General features: G+C 44.2%; 1 protein-coding gene across 16 annotated transcripts in view; it reads right to left on the bottom strand.

The window, feature by feature from the left end:
• rhbdl1 (rhomboid, veinlet-like 1 (Drosophila)) overlaps positions 1 to 18,293 on the bottom strand; it is a 452,859-nt gene that overhangs the window by 184,471 nt on the left and 250,095 nt on the right. The window contains exon 1 of one of the 16 annotated variants that reach the window (XM_070901001.1): positions 14,060 to 14,085. The exons of the other annotated variants lie outside the window; for them this stretch is intronic. The gene's annotated coding sequence lies outside the window, so the exon portion shown is untranslated. Of the gene's footprint in view, positions 1 to 14,059; positions 14,086 to 18,293 lie in introns of those variants that run through there. 16 annotated transcript variants of the gene reach the window in all.

Genomic DNA, 18,293 nt, shown 5'->3' with positions numbered 1-18,293 from the left:
GAGCTCAGATTCCTGCCAACTGCTGTATTTGCATTGTGGTTGATGACTTGTCCTCTGACACTTTTCTAACCAACTCCAAGGGGGTCCCCAGTCTGCCGTCCTTTCTCCTACTTTGTTCCATCTTCATATCAATGACTTCTTCATCATCGGACCCTGTCCACTCTTTTGCTAATAATGGGCTCAATTTTCCCAGGTCATTTGCACCATTTTTTCTAGCGTAATTATTTAATTCAAAGTTTCTCCCTGTAATCTGCGGCATTAGTTTAGTTACGATTTTTCGAGGTTAGGCTTTTTTTAATGTTCCCTCATGTCTGCGCCAGTTTTCAGCACTTTTCACAGTTTGCCCCCAATTTTTTTATCCTAGGTCGGCGTATCTGGACCTTCTGGTGCATTAACAGAAAGCAGCGCACATTGAAAAATCGGCACTGAAAGATACCATTGTTTTTCATCCAAGTTTTTGGAGGGAATCTCTAACACTTGAAATATCCATAATAAAGTTCAACTTTTTTTACCTTTCAACGGAGTACATGGAAGTTTCTTGGATTTCTGAAGTTTTCATTTTTGTTTTACTCACACGTCACCACCGAACGTCTTCAAGCAGGGCTGGAGGGTCGTAGAGTCGGCCGTCAGAATCAACCCTGCGCCCGGACACAGGGGCTCGGCTGGAAAACAAGCCTGGGGGCGGGGGGTGGGGGAAGAGGTGGCGATTGGAAGGCTTCTGCACTGAGCCCGGGGAGGGGAGGTGCCGATCGGAAGGCTGCTGCACAAGACTGCAATGAGTTTGGGGGGGGGGGGGGAGAGAAGAGGAGAAGGCACAAGACTACAATGAGTGGGGGGGTGGGGGGGGAAGAGAAGTCCATCTGTACAGACCTTGGGGAGAGAGAACAAAGAACCTGTCCTGCCTGCTGTTTTAATAATGGAACAAATAATGAAAATGATTCAGACTTAATGTAAAATATATTTTATTCAAAAGTTTAACAGTTTGTACTTAACTTAACTAAAATTATTCTTGTATCAAACTTTAAAGTTTTCAGTTATGATCACTTACAAACTTTAAGATCACTTAATAACTTTTAAACTTGTAAATTTACATAACTTACAAAAATCTTTTAATTTGAGAACAAGTTACAACAGTAACAATAATAACAACAACAGCAAAAAAATGTTGCGCCCATCTCTCCTCCACTTATTCTAAGACCGCCCGCTGCGCTTGGTGACTCCACCAAGAACAAGCGCGGCGGGCGCAGCGTTTCTGGGGTTGGTACCAAGCTTATTCTTTCTAATATCTCGGGTTGTGCACACCTGTTGGGGAGGGGGGGGGGGGGGAGGGGGGGCGGCAGGCGGCAATGTGGAGAGCCTGGCCTTGGGGCTCTCCAGAGGCTGGTATGGGGATTGGAGTGGGATTGGCAGTTGATTCTGTCATTGGGCGCGGGGTCTGGGCGTGTTCCCTGATTGCAGCAGCTAACTCCAACATGCCGTCCCTCATGCGCCACGACAGTGTCAACGACCTGCAACATTCCCTCCCTCATGTTGAGCAAAACTGTCTCAACTACCTGTGACATTCCCTCCCTCACGTTCAGTGTTTGCAGCATCTCTGACATTCCCTCCCTCATGGTCACTGACATCATTCCCATTTCTCGTGAGATTGCTGTTACTTCTCCCGACAGTCTCGCTACCTCATCACCCATCCCACTGATAGTGTCCAGGAGTGATCGCATAAGGTCAATGCTCTCCCCACTCATTGCCATCATCTGAACCACATCTGTTAGATTCTGCACCTCAGGAGAGTAAGATCGAGCTCTCCTTCCCCTCCTCCCCACGGGTGTGGCTCGCACCCCACCACTGGGATCTGCAGCCTCGGAAAGTGGGAAATCATGGACTGTCCCACCAACACTCAAATCACTAGTCACGGAAGGGGCTGGCACCTTTAATGGGTGGCGCCTGTACCTCCACCAAAATCAGTAAAACAGTGAGGGCTTCATCCATCTCCTCCCCCTCACCCCCATGCTCTTGGTCTGAAGGGTGGGATTGGAAGATGTTCTCTTTAGGCTCATCCTCGTCTGAATCTTCTTCTGCATCGTCAGGGTTGGCCTCAAGTTCTGCAAAATATAACAGAACACAGACAAATGGTTAGCAGCAGACAAGAGGGCAGGGTGGGTGGCATGAGTAGGCTCACACAGCACAGGCAGCAAGCTGATTTGAAGGACCACAATGAATGATAGCATATTGCATCAACCGAAGTGTAGCTGATGAAGACATCCCCAGGAACCGAAGCATGGCTAGCCCGTGCAGTACTTAACATTTAGCAAAGCCAGACTGTGGAATTTGCAGGACTTACCCTCTCCCTCGAGTGTGGGCCCAGCTTGTGCAGTGGTGGTTGCTTTTCTCCAGGCAGGACCCATAAAAGCAGCGACCCTCTCTTCCAATAGTGTCAGTGGGTGCAGATTTGCCAGGCCTCCTCCTGTTAGAGTTCTTCCCCTTTTATTATGTGCCTTCCCTTTTATTATGTGCCACCTTCCTTGGCAAAGATGAAAATGCAATTTTTTAGAGAGGGTGTCTTTCTGTTGGGTGGGACATATAGAGCTGATCACATTTACAATTGCAATTCCATTGAATAAATGAAAATATTACTTACACTAATTACTTGACCAAGGTCCTGCCATTTATTTTTACACTGGCCTCCAGATCTCGGGGTGGTCACCATTGCGCAGTAATCTTCTGTAACTTGGTTCCAGCGTTTCTTCATTTCTTTGGGTGGAACTTTTATGTGACCTCTGCTGGTGTCCAGCTCTTGCCATCTGGTCTCAATCACAGTAACTAGTGTCTCCACTTCATCCTGTAAGAAATTCTTGGTCCTTGCGCCGTGTTGCATCTTGTATTGCCGCAGATCCGATTTTCCAATGCTCTCACACAGCACTCCTTCTCACACACACAACTGGCTCTTTAAAAATGGCCGATTGCCAACCCAGAGTTGTAGTGCACATGCGCGTCCATTGAAATAACGGCAGTTATTTTGTTGCGCATGCGCAGAAGGTGCGGCATCGTTTTTTTGGCGCAGACAGCAGGCTCCATCCCTCGAGGCGACTGGGCACGCTGCGCGGCGCCAAATTTGAATTATACGTCAGGGAAACTTTGGCAAAATATTTCTGCCGTATTTCTGGTCTAGAAAAACGGGCGTAACTCTGGCAATACGCCAGAAAATGGGCTTGGGCAAAATTGAGCCCATAGTAACTGCATTCAGATTGCACACTCAGTGCACCAAACATCCATTCCTCTCACCGTAGGGGGATGATTAAGTCTGAACGAGGAGATCCAATTATGAATTCACAGCAGTTTACTCTTTAATGTGCATTACATCCAAACCATTACTGGCATTTTGCGTGTTTTTGCTGACACTGATTTGGACTACACAATTAGATGGATTTATAGTGGCAAATGGTAGTCGAATTTTGGGAGATTTCAAGAAAATCCAACCTTTGTTTACGCATAACAGTAAAGGACACATTGTTAAATGACAATAGCTCTTTAATGCCCATAGCCTTGATAGTCCATAATTAAAATAAATCTGATCAGTGAGACTAGGTGCTGCTAAGGGTTTAGCATTGGCCTCCAATCTCTGGGATTTGGATTCAAATCAACACAGCATAAAACTTTCACTAGTTTGGCAATCTCACTGGGAGAAGTCACAGGATGGCTAGTGTGAGAAATGTAAAATTTATACACTGGTAAAATAATGATGCTCATCTAAGGCTGGAGCTGAGGCTTTACTCTGGGTCCAATCATGCTACACCTGACAGGAGTGCTTGATGACTGTAGACATAAAACGCCTCTATGAGATCATATATACACAACAAAAACTGATCAATGCAAACTAATGAAATAGCTAATCTCCAACAAATAAATATGTCTCCAGATTGACTGGAAATCCTTATTTTTCATTATTAAATGTTAACAACAATTTTGTCAAGAACAGATAGGATTTGCAAACAAATTTAAGCAATCATTTATCTAAGCAGATTCGGACCCTAAGAATGAGCTATATTAGGATTGTTTTCAATTTTAAGATATACTTCTCCCTGAGCCTTGCTCCCTTGCTGGTGGCGTGCCATTGGCTGCTGTACAGTATATCTAATTTTTGTTGGATTTGAATCAAAACCCATTCATATTGACAGAAATGGGGCCCCATTTTTTTTTTACTTATGGAATAATACCATGTAAAGGAGGTTTGGAACGCCCTAGTTTAGTGCAATAATGTGATATCAAGGAACTGAGTTTCACTATGCAACAATAGTACGTAAAGCAGTTCTGCAGTCTGCCAGATCTAGGGAGGATTATTGCCTTGTAAAATCTAATTCGTTGCACATGGGAGGAGATTAGAAGCTGTAAATCCCCCTTCCCCTGCACTACTCTACATCTAATTTATAAAACTGTAATAGTTGCACAGAAACAGAAGCCGGAATTTTCCGGGGTAATAGCCAGTGTGATCAGTGCTGGGTCGGATGGGAAAGTGTTTTCTTTTGACAGCGGGTCGGGAACCTGCCACAACATGCATTTCCCAATGTCCGGTCTGTCAGCGCTGAACAGACCCGACAGGCAGCGGCGGGCGACCCAATTAAACTCATTATAATGTACTTACCAAATACTTAACAGGCTTTTTTTACCTTACTTTTTAATTTTAACTTCATGGCCACAGGTACCACGCTATTCGGTGACCACGTCGGTCAACCTGAGGCGGGAGTTCCGTGGCCATTGCTGTAGCTGATTACTTGACAGCTTCAAATGTATAGTAAAAGCTCCCACCTGACAGAGATCACTTTCCTCAGCCACAAGCTGTTCCTCATGCATTTTTCAACAGATTCAGCATGCTGCAAGTCTTTCCACAAGTCTCCATCCAGTCTCACCTCATTACCTCTCTCATCATTGACTGATCGCTTCTGACATTTGTTCTATCAGCATGGTACAGTCTCTCACCTTGGTCCTCGGAATCGGGCCACGGTGAATCCCAACACCAGCAGCATCAGGCACACCAGCAGCACCAACAACAACACCAACCTTCTCCACAATCAACTGATGCTGCACAGGACACACGGCATCAGCACCCGACCACATTGCTGCCTGGGAGGCCAGGGATGGCCTCATCATAGACAGATTTACTTCATTTTACGATGTATACGATGGCTGCCACATGATGCATCAGGCAAGCACCACCCACACCAACACCATAAAGCATCCTTACAATGCCCAAGCCATTCCTTTCACACGCATCACCATTGCGGGGACTGGCGTTACGTCTCACCATTCACTGCAACTCACTAAGCCACTTCAAAAAGGTACACACAAATCTGTCCAAGACCAGAAAGCGTTGAAAATAAAGATTTTTATATTCGACAACACATTAACAGAAACTTTACAGAGCAGGATGAGGTAGAGTGTGGTTTTTTACTAACATTTCCTGATCTAATGAGATTATTGAAACGTTTGCACTGCTGCAGCCAGTCTTCCTGACCACATCCCTGCTTGTGCCCTCCTGTGTAATGCGCAACCAGGTTGCGTTGGTCTCCTGGGGAGCTCTCTTGCGCCCATCAGAAGGGAAGAGGACCTCCCTACGCGCTGTGACTCCCTTCATAAGCATATGGAGGGAGTAATGGGAGAACCTGGGTGTAGCCCTCTGCCTCTGTGCAGTGATAAGTCAGTGTTTATAGCACGTCAATGCTGTAGAACACTAATAGCACAAATGTCAAAAGAAAGTTAGGCATGGTCCCATGAATGACGTCACCAGACCCACTTCCTCTAATTGGCCCAGGACACACGCAGGGTGGGCTTAACGAGCCCTATCAACGTAAATTAATTTCAGACAGTGGGATGGAGCCATCGACATCGCCCACCCTGGACCCGCCGAGGTAAGGAAAATCTCGGCCAGAGCCTTTGATCCTCCACAGTGATCATGTTAAAGCTGACAGCAATGGAAATATAGAGCTTGAGAACAGATTAGTAACTCAACTGTGTTTGCATTCAATAACTTGAATTTAATCATGTGAATTCTTCTGATATTGAAGATGGGAGTCATCGCATTTAAAGCATTTGCCTTGGTTTTCGTGCAATTGGTCTTTTCGTTTATTGTCCGAGGAGAGCATTGGTCGGTGAGTTGGTAACTAGTGTGTATAATTTTAAGATCTTCACCAAAAGAGCAAATGGAGAGGTTTGGAGAATTTATTTTTAATGTTAGGCATGGAATGCCATACCAGAAACGACAGTAGAAACAGAATCCAAAATACAACAACAATTTGTATTTATATTGAATCATTAACATAATGAAATGTCCCAAGGTGCTTCACAAGAGTGTTATCAAACAAAATTTGACACATTGGAGGTGATATTAGGGCAGGTGACCAAAAGCTTGCTCATTTTCTAAGGTCTGAAACAGCCAAATGTGGAGTCAGAAGGTATAGGAGTATATAGACCAGTATCCCTGCCATCTGACTTCCCTCCTCTTTGTAAATAGCACATTGTCCCTTGGGATGCGACTAGAATGCCCAGCACACCGGGCACATCCTGATAAATCAAGAGGACCAATTGTGTGTGATCATGTGTATCAGTTTTGGCGTGGTGTTCATTGCCCAATTTCTCGGCCTGGGTTTGCAGCACGCCTATGGAAATCTGCCACAAAGGCTATCTGCAGGCCAGAGGGCTTTTAAAAGGCAAACAGATTTTAAAGGTAAGTGTATTAGGCTTTTCAAAGGCACTACTTGTATTCATCTACTAAGACAAGTGGCTTACATCACTTTGGCAGAAATTGTTGGCAGCGCCTGCTCTTCCCAAAGATAGCTGTGTCTGCAGACCACTGGTGGCGTCAACAGTATGTGAATATCTGACTTGACACTTATGCTGGATGGGTCTTCAGAAACAACACAATCACAGCTTGCCATGCTTAACATGGTACAGTACTGCATGAAAGAAAGCTTCTCAGGGTGATTAGGAGCCAACATAAAATGTTGGAAATGCACAGCATCCACTTATCATTTGAAAGAGACAAACAGATTAGTGGTTAGGGTACAGACCCTTGATCAGAACCTGGAGCCTCTTCCCAGACTGAAACCAGTCACTAGAGGTTCTGCAGGAGCTCCCTCCCCCAAAGGCACAAATACTTGGGGGGGGGGGGGAACGGGACGCGGGTGCGGGGATAAGAAGCTCATGTTACCTCCCCTCAAAATTGTTTGACAGGAGCTTTCCTACTCTTCCAGCCTTCCTACTCAAGCTCCAAAAGCTTGAATTGCCCTGATATCCCCTCCAACTTCTTGTTAGAACTGCATCCAGCTGCTGGGAATTGTGTAAGACAAACGGGGGCTATTTTTTCTTCCCTCCCTGTAAAGAGTGTTTTTCCCTGCTCAGCAACCTCCTGCTCCTCCCTCAAAAATGACTTGGCTGAGATCTGGAAATTATCCAGAAATACATAATTTATTGCAAGCCTCCACTCTCCCACTCAGCAGAGTGCCAGTGCATTACCGTGCCTCTCTAACCAGACTGATTTCTTTGTTTTTGTGAAATTGCTGTGTTCTAAGTGAAGTGAAGGAAATGGTTGGGCTGGAATCAGTTCTCAAAGTTGACAACAAAATCACCAGTAATATGAAAGAAAATGGAATTGTTTGAAGTGGATTTCTTACTGACATAAAGTAAAGATCTTAAGCTTCATGTTAGGAACAAGAGATTCGCTTAAAGAAAAACTGAAGAAAAACAACTCATAAGCCTAGGTTTTTCCAAATAGGAACACGTGTTCTCGACTCCACCATAGGTAAAGCTGTTAAATTCACCACTGCACACAATTTTAATGTATTGCTATTTCAAGCTACCATGGGGATCAAGGCTTCTGCAGCCATGGATCATGGCACTCTTGCAGCTTCCCAAATCACCAGCTGGAACCAAATACAATGAGACGCATGTCTCCACCTGATTCACCATTGCACACACCACTGGCATGCTGAAACTAAGCTTCTGGTTCTATTGAGAAATTGAAGGTAGGAAGAAGGTTCGAGAGAGTTAGTCTTGCAACAGTTGATTGGATCAATTGCGGTACAAAGACAGGAAGTCGCTCCTGATGAATGGCAAGTCCAGGCATGAAGGAAAATTACTGAAGGGGAAGCACCATATGAGGTCATGTGGCAAAAGGGAGCCAATAGGGGAGAACAAGAGAGTTGGGTGGACCTCATTAATGTGTAAATAGGCTGCAATTACCATAAAAGGTGCCTGGTGTAATACCCAAAGGGTAACCGAATCTGAGGAGCGCATGACTATGCTTTATTGTACACTGCTTGTGTAACTTCTCTTCTCACTGAGTTTAATAAAGGCGAAACAAGAAAACACTGACGGCTAAGACTCATGCTTAATTCAACTTTGTAATTAACAAATAATTCAACAGGTTCCTGTATCAATTTGTGGTGTCCTGCAATAGAGCTTCTAAAATTTCTTATGCTGTACAACTTTGCCCCAAAAAGAAACATTATTATGGAGGCCATAGTGGAGGAAGACCCCCAGGTGTAGCAAAGGCACTATCAACAAGTGTGAGAGCAAGATGTTTCTGATGTCTGCAGCTTGCTCATAATATTTTAATGAGGATGACCCTAGAAAGTACAGGGGGTTTAGGGTTGAGCACATCGGGCGAATGTCCAATTGGAAAATCTAGAATTCAATATATCAGAGATAGAAAGAAAAATATCAATGCTGTAAATTCTGAAATAATAACAGAAAAAACACAGCGGGTCAGTCAGCATCTGACACAGGTTAATATTTTAGATCCTGCAATCTTAAGCTATACTTCTTTCTCAGATGTCAACTGTGCATTTTCCAGCATTTTCAATTTTTTCTGACATTACAGGGTAATTTTATACATTAGCACGCATGGAGCAGAGCTTCGGGCGAAGATCAAAAAACACAAACTATCACAATGCATGCTAAGCACCACACACACATGCACGCACCACACACATTTACATACCAATAGTGATTTTTAAATATTTTTAATGATTTTTCAGAGTTCAGCTTTTTTAGTACGGTATGTCGCTATGCAGTGGCTAAAGAAAAATCAAGGAAAACTCACTTACAGGGCGTGAACCAGCCATGGATGGGAGAGAATGGAGGTCTACATCCTCAATGGGAATAAAAATCAGGGCAGATGTTAAACAGGTTAACTGAACTAATTCACAAGCCAACAACAACTTGTATTTATATAATGCCTTTAGCAAAGTGAAACGTCTCAAGGCGCTTCACTGGAGTATTATGAGATCTTAAAAATCAAATTCTCAGTGAGTAAACATAATTAAAATTCAGAAAACAGCTGGTGATCAGTACTGCAGAGGATGATTATTTTTAGTGTGTTGTACGCACAGGTGGACGAGAAGATATGTTGCAACATCTCCTGGCTATAAGACTCTGCTGACTAGCCATTCTAGAAAAGAATATGGAAGCCAGGGTTGTTACAAGCAAAGCTCATGTGGTACTTTGAGGAATCCAATACCAGTACCAAAATATAATGTTCAAATAACCTACAGAATATGGTAAACTTTTGTGTGTTTCAGACTATTCTATATTTTATGAGCTCTAATTACATTGCAGAAAATAATTTAAGAATCGCATTTGAGAAATAAGCCTAGTGGGATATTAGGCCTGATTTTAAATGATCAACACTCAGCCTTAGACACCAAAATGTGGATGCTTACTGCTAACCAATCCCAAAATAAAACCAATAACCAAAATAAAATGCAGGGAACAGTGCCAGCCCTTATATATGGCCTTCTTCAACCCTGCCTTTGACACTGTCAACCGCGAGGGTCTACGGAGCGTCCTCCTCCATTTCGGATGCCCCCAAAAGTTCCTCAACATCCTCTGCCTGCTCCACGACGACATGCAGGCCGTGACCCTTACCAATGGATCCATTACAGACCCAATCCACATCCGGACCGGGGTCAAACAGGGCTGCATCATCGCCCCAACCCTTTTCTTAATCTTCCTTGCTGCCATGCTTCACCTCACAGTCAACAAGCTCCCCGCGGGAGTGGAACTAAACTACAGAACCAGTGGGAACCTGTTCAACCACCGCCGTCTCTAAGCCAGGTCCAAGACTACCCCAACCTCTGTCGTCGAGCTACAGTACACGGACAACACATGCGTCTGTGCACATACAGAGGCTGAACTCCAGGACATAGTCGACGTATTTACTGAGGCGTACAAAAGCATGGGCCTTATGCTAAACATCCGTAAGACAAAGGTCCTCCACCAGCCTGTCCTCGCCGCATAGCACTGCCCCCAAGTCATTAAGATCCATGGCATGGCCCTGGACAACGTGGACCATTTCCCATATCTCGGGAGCCTCTTATCAACAAGAGCAGACACTGATGACGAGATTCAACACCGCCTCCAGTGCGTCAGTGCAGCCCTCGGCTGCCTGAGGAAAAACGTGTTCGAAGACCAGGCCCTCAAATCTACCACCAAGCTCATGGTCTACAGAGCTGTAGCAATACCCGCCCTCCTGTATGGCTCAGAGACATGGACCATGTACAGTAGACACCTCAAGTCGCTGGAGAAATACCACCAACGATGTCTCCGCAAGATCCTACAAATCCCCGGGAGGACAGACGCAACAACATTAGCGTCCTCGACCAGGCCAACATCCCCAGCATTGAAGTACTGACCACACTTGATCAGGCCACATTGTCCGCATGCCTGACACGAGATTTCCAAAGCAATCACTCTACGGAACTCCTTCATGGCAAACGAACCAAAGGTGGGCAGAGGAAATGTTACAAGAACACCCTCAAAGTCTCCCTGATAAAATACAACATCCCCACCGACACCTGGGAGTCCCTGGTCAAAGACCGCCCTAAGTGGAGGAAGTGCATCCGGGAGGGCGCTGAGCACCTCGAGTCTCATCGCCGAGAGCATGCAGAAATCAAGCGCAGGCAGCGGAAAGAGTGTGCGGCAAACCTGTCCCACCCACCTTTTCCCTCAATGACTATCTGTCCCACCTGTGACAGGGACTATGGCTCTCGTATTGGACTGTTCGGCCACCTAAGGACCCATTTTAAGAGTGGAAGCAACTCTTCCTCGATTCTGAGGGACTGCCTATGATGATGATGGACAAGAAGATATGTTGCAACATCTCCTGGCTATAAGAAGACTCTGCTGACTAGCCATTCTAGAAAAGAATATGGAAGCCAGGGTAGTTACAAGCAAAGCTCACGTGGTACTTTGAGGAATCCAATACCAGTACCAAAATATAATGTTCAAATAACCTACAGAATATGGTAAACTATTGTGTGTTTCAGACTCTTCTATATTTTATGAGGTCGAAATACATTGCAGAAAATAATTTAAGAGTTGCAATTGAGAAATAAACCTAGTGTTATATTAGGCCTGGTTTTAAATGATCAACATTCAGCCCTGAACACCAAAGAGTAAATGCTTACTACTAACCAATCCCATACATTTTTTCTCATTTTTCCAGTTCCTATGGATACGTGCATCTTGCCATCCATAAATATGGAGGTCTGATTTAGGTGTTAACAACTGTTACAATCATGGCATTGCAGAGAATTGGCAGCCAAGTTCGAATCTCTGTGATGTAGGGATGACCTCTGGTACTAATGGCTTTGGACTGTGTTATGTTAGAGCAAGAGATGAGTTTATTTTGCTTCCTGCCAAGAAGTGCTACAGTATTCCAACAAATGGCAAATGTATGTTTTGTGGGTATCAGGAGAGTTGAGCTTTCTCAAGGATACCCATTCTCCCAGCAGCTATTTCTCCTTCTTGTTGTTTTAAAATAGAATCATACAGCACAGAAGGAAGCTATTTGGCCCATCGTGCCTGTGTCATCTCTCTGAAAGAGCTACCAATTAGTCCCATTACCTGCTCTTTCCGCATATATCTGAACATTTTTCCTTTTTAAGTAGTGATCCAATTCATTTTTAAATATCTTACATGTGGCAAGAGCTGGATGCTTGTAATTCGAAAGAGCTTGGTACTCTTATGGAGGAGAGATGGGTGACAGCATAATGCCAAAAACAAATATTACCCCTCGTGGGGCTCTGATACCTGGTGCCTACTACTAGCCTGTGTATCTATACTTATTGGTAATCTATTTGGGAATATGGCATGAACTTCTTCAAAGAATTGAATCAGTGCAACATCTGTAATCAAGGTGAATATTCATCAATAAACTTAAAATGACCAAATGTGGCTCTGTGTAGACGATGGGATTGAATTTCCATAGGTGTTCTTCTGATCATCCATTTTAACATTATAACAGGCAATTGGGAGAACCCAAATGGAAATTGAACCCCTATGAATGTAGTCTTGTACTCAACCTTTTGTGTGTGTGTGTGTGTGTGAATTTGTGTGCATGTGTAAGAGAAATAAACAGGCAGATGTACAATTTGCATTTACATAAATGTCCCAAGGCACTTCATAGAGGCATAATCAAACAAAAATGGACACCAAGACAAAGGAGAGGTGACCAAAATGTTGCTGAAAGAGGTGAATTTTAAGGAGAACCTTAAAGCAGGACAGAAAGACAGGAGAGGGTGGAAGGGTTTAGGGACAGAACTCCAGACCACAGGACCTAGACAGCTGTAAACTTGGCCACCAATGGGGCAAATGGAGGGAGGAGGGGATTGCACAAAAGCCCAGGGTTGGCGGAATGGAGAGTTCAAGGGGAGTTGTAGGGCTGGAGGAGGTTACAGAGATAGGGAGGAATGAGGACTTGAAGGGATTTAAACACAAGGATGAGAATTTTGTATTGGAGGCTTTGGGGTCCGGGAGCCAATCTAGGTCAGCAAGGATAGGGGTGATGGGTGAGCAGGACTTGGTGTAGGATAGGATATGGGCAGCAGAGTTTTGGATGAGCTGAAGTTTATGGAGGGTGGAGGATGGGAAGCATTGAAATTGGCAAGTCTGGAACTCACAAAGGCATGATGAGGGTTTCAGCGGCAAATTAACTGAGGCACAATAAGGATCGATTCTGGAAAACTATCAATAAAACAACACAAGAGCTTCTGCAAACAAATCTTATGAATTTCAACCCTGCTCAATACAGACTGACAATTGGTTCTGGACTTAGAATGGAATTTAACGAAAGTATGGTACATAGCAAACTCTCCATAATTAATCTATAGGATCTTCATTTTTCTTCCTTAGGCTTGGATTTTTTTTGACAGTTTTGAGGACAGATAATAGATTTGCTTGTATTACTGAACATTGTTTGATTACTCAATACCAGCTGAGTAGACTTTGAGTGGTGCGTGAGCTAAAACAGTCTATGTTTCACGGACTCCATTACAAACATATAATGAACCAGCAGTCAGTTTGAAATAGGATGAATTACACGTGGCAGAATGTCTGACAATGTGGTAAGTAAGATAAGAGAAAATTTGAAAAAGAATATAGTTTCACTTCATGCTGAATTATCTGATGCAGGAGGCCGCTGTGATTTGAGCCGATTCGCTCTGAGTTACCACATAGATTAACCCACTGCTATCATTAGGCTGCTCCCTCTTCAGATGACACTTGTTTGAACAGAAAAGCTAACAAATAAAGAAATGTGTCCTGACCTTCAGACTGTGTTTCAGATCGGAACAAGTTCCTATGAATCAATCATGTGATTTACAACATCCTTGGTCAGCAGTCATTTCCTGCCCATTAACATGTCGTCGTTCCGATTGGGAAGTCAATCATTGGCATGTTAATGAGGCCTGGGAATTAAAATAGCCCAGGCCTGATTTTTGTACCAGCAGGTGAATTTCCAACTCATCTCACCACCCATCTGCCCAAAACCTGGCCGGAGTTAAAATCAGAGTCTTAAATTTAAAATGATTTTCCTTTAATAGGTCCACGCTGACTGTCCTTGACTAACCCATGCACTTGTACAGCTCACTAATTTTATCTTGAATTATGGATTCTAAGTTTACCCACAACTGACGTCAGATTGGTCTATAATTAGCCACTTTATCCTTTCCTCTCCCTTCTTGAACAAATGTTTTACATCAGCTACTCTACAGGCCAAAGGCACACTTACATATTTAAGGATTGGAATACTGTGGCCAGAGCCTCTTATAATAAAAACAGAAAATGCTGGAAATACTCAGCAGGTCAGGCAGCATCTGCGAAGAGAGAAATCGAGTTTACGATTCAGGCCGTGACCTTTCATCAGAACTGGAAAATGTTACTGATGTAACAAGTTTTAAACAAGTACAGAGGCAGGGAAAGGGGGAGGGAGAGAAGAACAAAAGGGAAGGTCTGAGATTAAATGAACACAATCATTACCAGCTGACCGAAAAAATTGAAGCACTGGGTTATGATCTGAAATTGTTGAGCTCGGAGTTGAGACTGGAAGGTTGTAAAGTGCCGAATCGAGCTTCCGTTGAGCTTCATTGGAACAGTATAGGAGGCTGAGGACAGAGAGGTCAGAGTGGGAGTTATCTCTTTTCTGACTTCTTTCAATGGTCTAGGGTGCATGCCAGAAGGAACCGGTAACAACCATCCTGAGTTCAGTTCTTCTTTTCAGAAGCAATTTCTTTCCTATAGCTATCTCACAACAATTTTCCCATATCCTCCTCTAGTATACCAACATTCTCATTTCCACTATCATTTGCAAAATATGTAACGGCTCTTAAATTCTACAGGGTTTCTCCTGCCATAACTTTGACAGGAGAATTCTGAAATAAACGATCTAAACGCCCATTTTTAGCACTTTACACCTTTTCTATGGCAGTTCTGCTAGTCTCCTGCTGAAGATACACCAGGGGACCGAGAGAACCCTCTGCAGAATTTCAGGGTCAGTATTATTGTGTTCCTAACACAGATGAGGCTGCACACAGGGAGGTTAAAGTAACAGTGACCTCAGTCTTTAATAAGACACTCCAGAGTGAGGAACAGGCCTTAGGGGCCGGCTTATATACAATGCTCCCAAGGTATGCTGGGATCCCTTGGGACTTCAGGGGATGAGCTCCCTGGTGGCAGAACATGGGAGTGCATGCTTTACAGATACACAACAAGTATCTCTGCCACACATTCATCAACAACAACAACTTATATTTATATAGTGCCTTTAGCGTAGAAAAACGTCCAAAGGCGCTTCACAGTAGTGATATAAAATAAAACACATAAATTTGACACCGAGCCACAGAAGAAGAAATTACAGCAGTTGACCAAAAGCTTGGTTAAAGAGATAGGTTTTAAGGTGCGTCTTAAAGGAGGAGAGGTAGAGAGGTTGAGGGAGGGAGTTCCCGTGCTCAGGGCCCAAGCAGCTGAAGGCATGTCACTGATGGTTGAGCAGTTATAATCAGGGATACTCAAGAGGGTATATATATACTTAACATCCTCCCTCCCCCCGCTTCATTGCTGAAAGGTCTTAGCCTCTCTAACTATTCTTTTATTATATGCTTATAAAAGCACTTACTTTTTCCTTTTATATTAAATTTCATAGCCCTTCTAATTTCCCTTATTCACCTCCCTACTACACTTTCTATCTTCCTCATTATTATCTTTAGTAGCTTTAATTTAATCATCTGTCTCCCTTTTAAATTTCAGCTCAGCTTCAATCTCTATATATATCCACAGAGCCCTATCCGCAAATCCCCTGGGAGGACAGACGCACCAACGTCAGTGTTCTCGATCAGGCCAACATCTCTAGCATTGAAGCACTGACCATATTCAACTAGTTCCGTTGGGCGGGCCACAGTATCCGCATGCCGGACACAAGACTCCCAAAAAGCAAGCACTCTACTCGGAACTCCTACACGGCAAGCGAGCCCCAGGTGGGCAGAGGAAACGTTTCAAGGACACCCTCAAAGCCTCCTTGATAAAGTGCAACATCCCCACTGACACTTGGGAATCCCTGGCCAAAGATCGCCCTAAGTAGAGGAAGAGCATCCGGGAGGGCGCTCGGCACCTCGAGTCTCGTCACCGAGAGCATGCAGGAAACAAACGCAGGCAGCGGAAGGAACGTGTGGCAAACCAGACTCCCCATCCACCCTTTCCTCCAATGACTGTCTGTCCAACCTGTGACAAAGACTGTAAATCCCGAATTGGACTGTTCAGTCATCTGAGAACTCACTTGTGGAGTGGAAGCAAGTCTTCCTCGATTTAGAGGGGCTGCCTATGATGATGATGATGTGCCCCTCTCTGATGAGCCCTCTTTTTGCCTAATATACTTATTTTGTACTCAATCCATCTCACATTTAAAACACTTTGATTGTTGGCCTGTTCATTACTCCAATCTCAAGTGGTCTACCGGAGAAGTACATGCCATCCCCAGTGGTCTACTGGGAAGAGTTTGGACAATCCTTAGTAATCTGATGGGGGTTGGGGGGTGGGGGCGAGGAGAGAATGTAACCAAGTCCCAAGCATATAATGGTGGAAATCCATATTAACCCAAGACATCTAAATGGAAGGATATATTAATGGTTCTCAGGGTCTGAGAAGGACTCCAGACTGAGCTTGGTTTTGGAGGCCAATATCCCAGACATTTCAGTCTCTGAAATTGAAACCTCAAACCAACCAAAATATTTATTCTTATTGCTGAACGCAAGAAGTTAAAATGGCTACACAGAGACACTTTCTTCCTCCAACTGATTAAGCTCCTGTCAGTTATCTGCAAAATCCTTGTGCACACAATAATTCAGTGATTTTGTCACTTCCTTTAATGGCACTGCACGCCAGGTGGTCCTTGTTCTGACAAACGTGCAGATTCTCCATCAGTGCCCACTGACTTTTATTGATCCCATTAGAGGGCTTTAGGAGAATAGCAAGGATTTGTTCAATCATATTTCAGTAATTGAGACATGTGAACAGTATCTGAAAATATTTCATTCTTGTTTTATCACATTCAGTGTATAGAGAAACGATCTGGTTGACTTGTTACACAGTCGAAATACATTAGGTTGGATACTCCTCCGCAATCCCACCTGAAATCAAGCATAATGGCGGCGGAGAATGACAGAAAAATCAGGCAATTAAATCTACCACCACCTCACCATAGCAACTACGATTTCTCTCCCCCAGCACGCGTTGTGACTGGTGCTGGCCACTCCTTCTCCACCCACTGTATACAAATGGCGATGAAGGCACAATCCCTGGGTTCCTAAAAGTTTTCCGTCTTGTCCACCCACTTACTGTTGCTTCCTGGGGCCTCCTCTCCCTCCAATTCTGGTCCAGCATTTACCTGCTGAAGGCTGCAGTCTCTGCTGAGGCCACCAGTGGGAGCCTTGATGCCAACTTTGGGACGCTTCTGCCCCTTTAAGGTGACTTGCCTTCTCTGCTGGTGCTGCAATGGTGACCTGTTGCAGGACCATCAGGATTGTCCTCTATGCACTGGCAGGCTTCCTCAGTGGCAGGAATCCCGCTGAGCACTGAAAATTATTTTCGATCCAGGGAAATGGGTCAGGTTCAGGGCAGATTCAGAGAGGTGGATGGAAGTCCTGCTCCCGCTCCGGAGAAATTCCTCCCCGAAGAGGAGAATCCCAGCCATCTTAACTTCATGACAGTTACACGTCATTTTTTCAGGAATAGGAATCCGAGATGAATCCTTTTTTTGACTTCCGTAACCTGAAGTCAAAGAGGCCAATTGTAGCACTCACAGAGTTACTCTGGTTGAGATCAGCTAACTCAGCACTACCGAGGGATCAAACTGGGACCTTGCTGATCTGTAACTTAATACAACAAATTGCATTTATATGGCGCCTTTATTATAGAAAAAGCACCTCAACACACATCAGAGAGTCAGAAAGAAAACAGATGGCTATCAAAAGGACAGCTGAGGAGGGGTGACCAAAAGCTTGGTCAAAAAGGTGGGTGTTTTAAGGATGGTCTTAAAGAAGGCAGGGAATTGTAAGGAAATAGAAATGCAGAGGTATTTACAGAGGACTTTCAAGACTGGGACCTAAGGGGATGAAGGAATCACTGGCAATGATGGAGTGAAAAATGGATAGGTTGCATAAGAGGCTGGAGAACAGAGGGTTCAGGAGGTTCTTTGGAAAAGATTACACAAATAGGGAACGGCAAGGATAAAAAAATTAAATTTGAGATGTTGGGGATCTGGGAGCCAATGTAGGTCAGCAAGGACCGGGTGATGTAATTTGGTACAGAATAGGATATGGGCTGCAGAGTTCTGTATTAACTGGTGTAAGGTGGAGGAGAGTTTGGGAGGCCAGGTAGGAGACTAAGAATACCACACTCTTATTCATTAAGCCATCAGCAAAAAAGCTTTATTAATGTATTTTATTTTCTCCCCTTTTTCTCTGCACTGGACA

This window comes from Pristiophorus japonicus, chromosome 15 (assembly GCF_044704955.1).
Source record: "Pristiophorus japonicus isolate sPriJap1 chromosome 15, sPriJap1.hap1, whole genome shotgun sequence".
Lineage (NCBI taxonomy): Eukaryota > Metazoa > Chordata > Chondrichthyes > Pristiophoridae > Pristiophorus > Pristiophorus japonicus.
The sequence above is the reverse complement of the archived record's forward strand: the minus strand, read 5'-3'. Positions and strand labels throughout refer to the sequence as shown.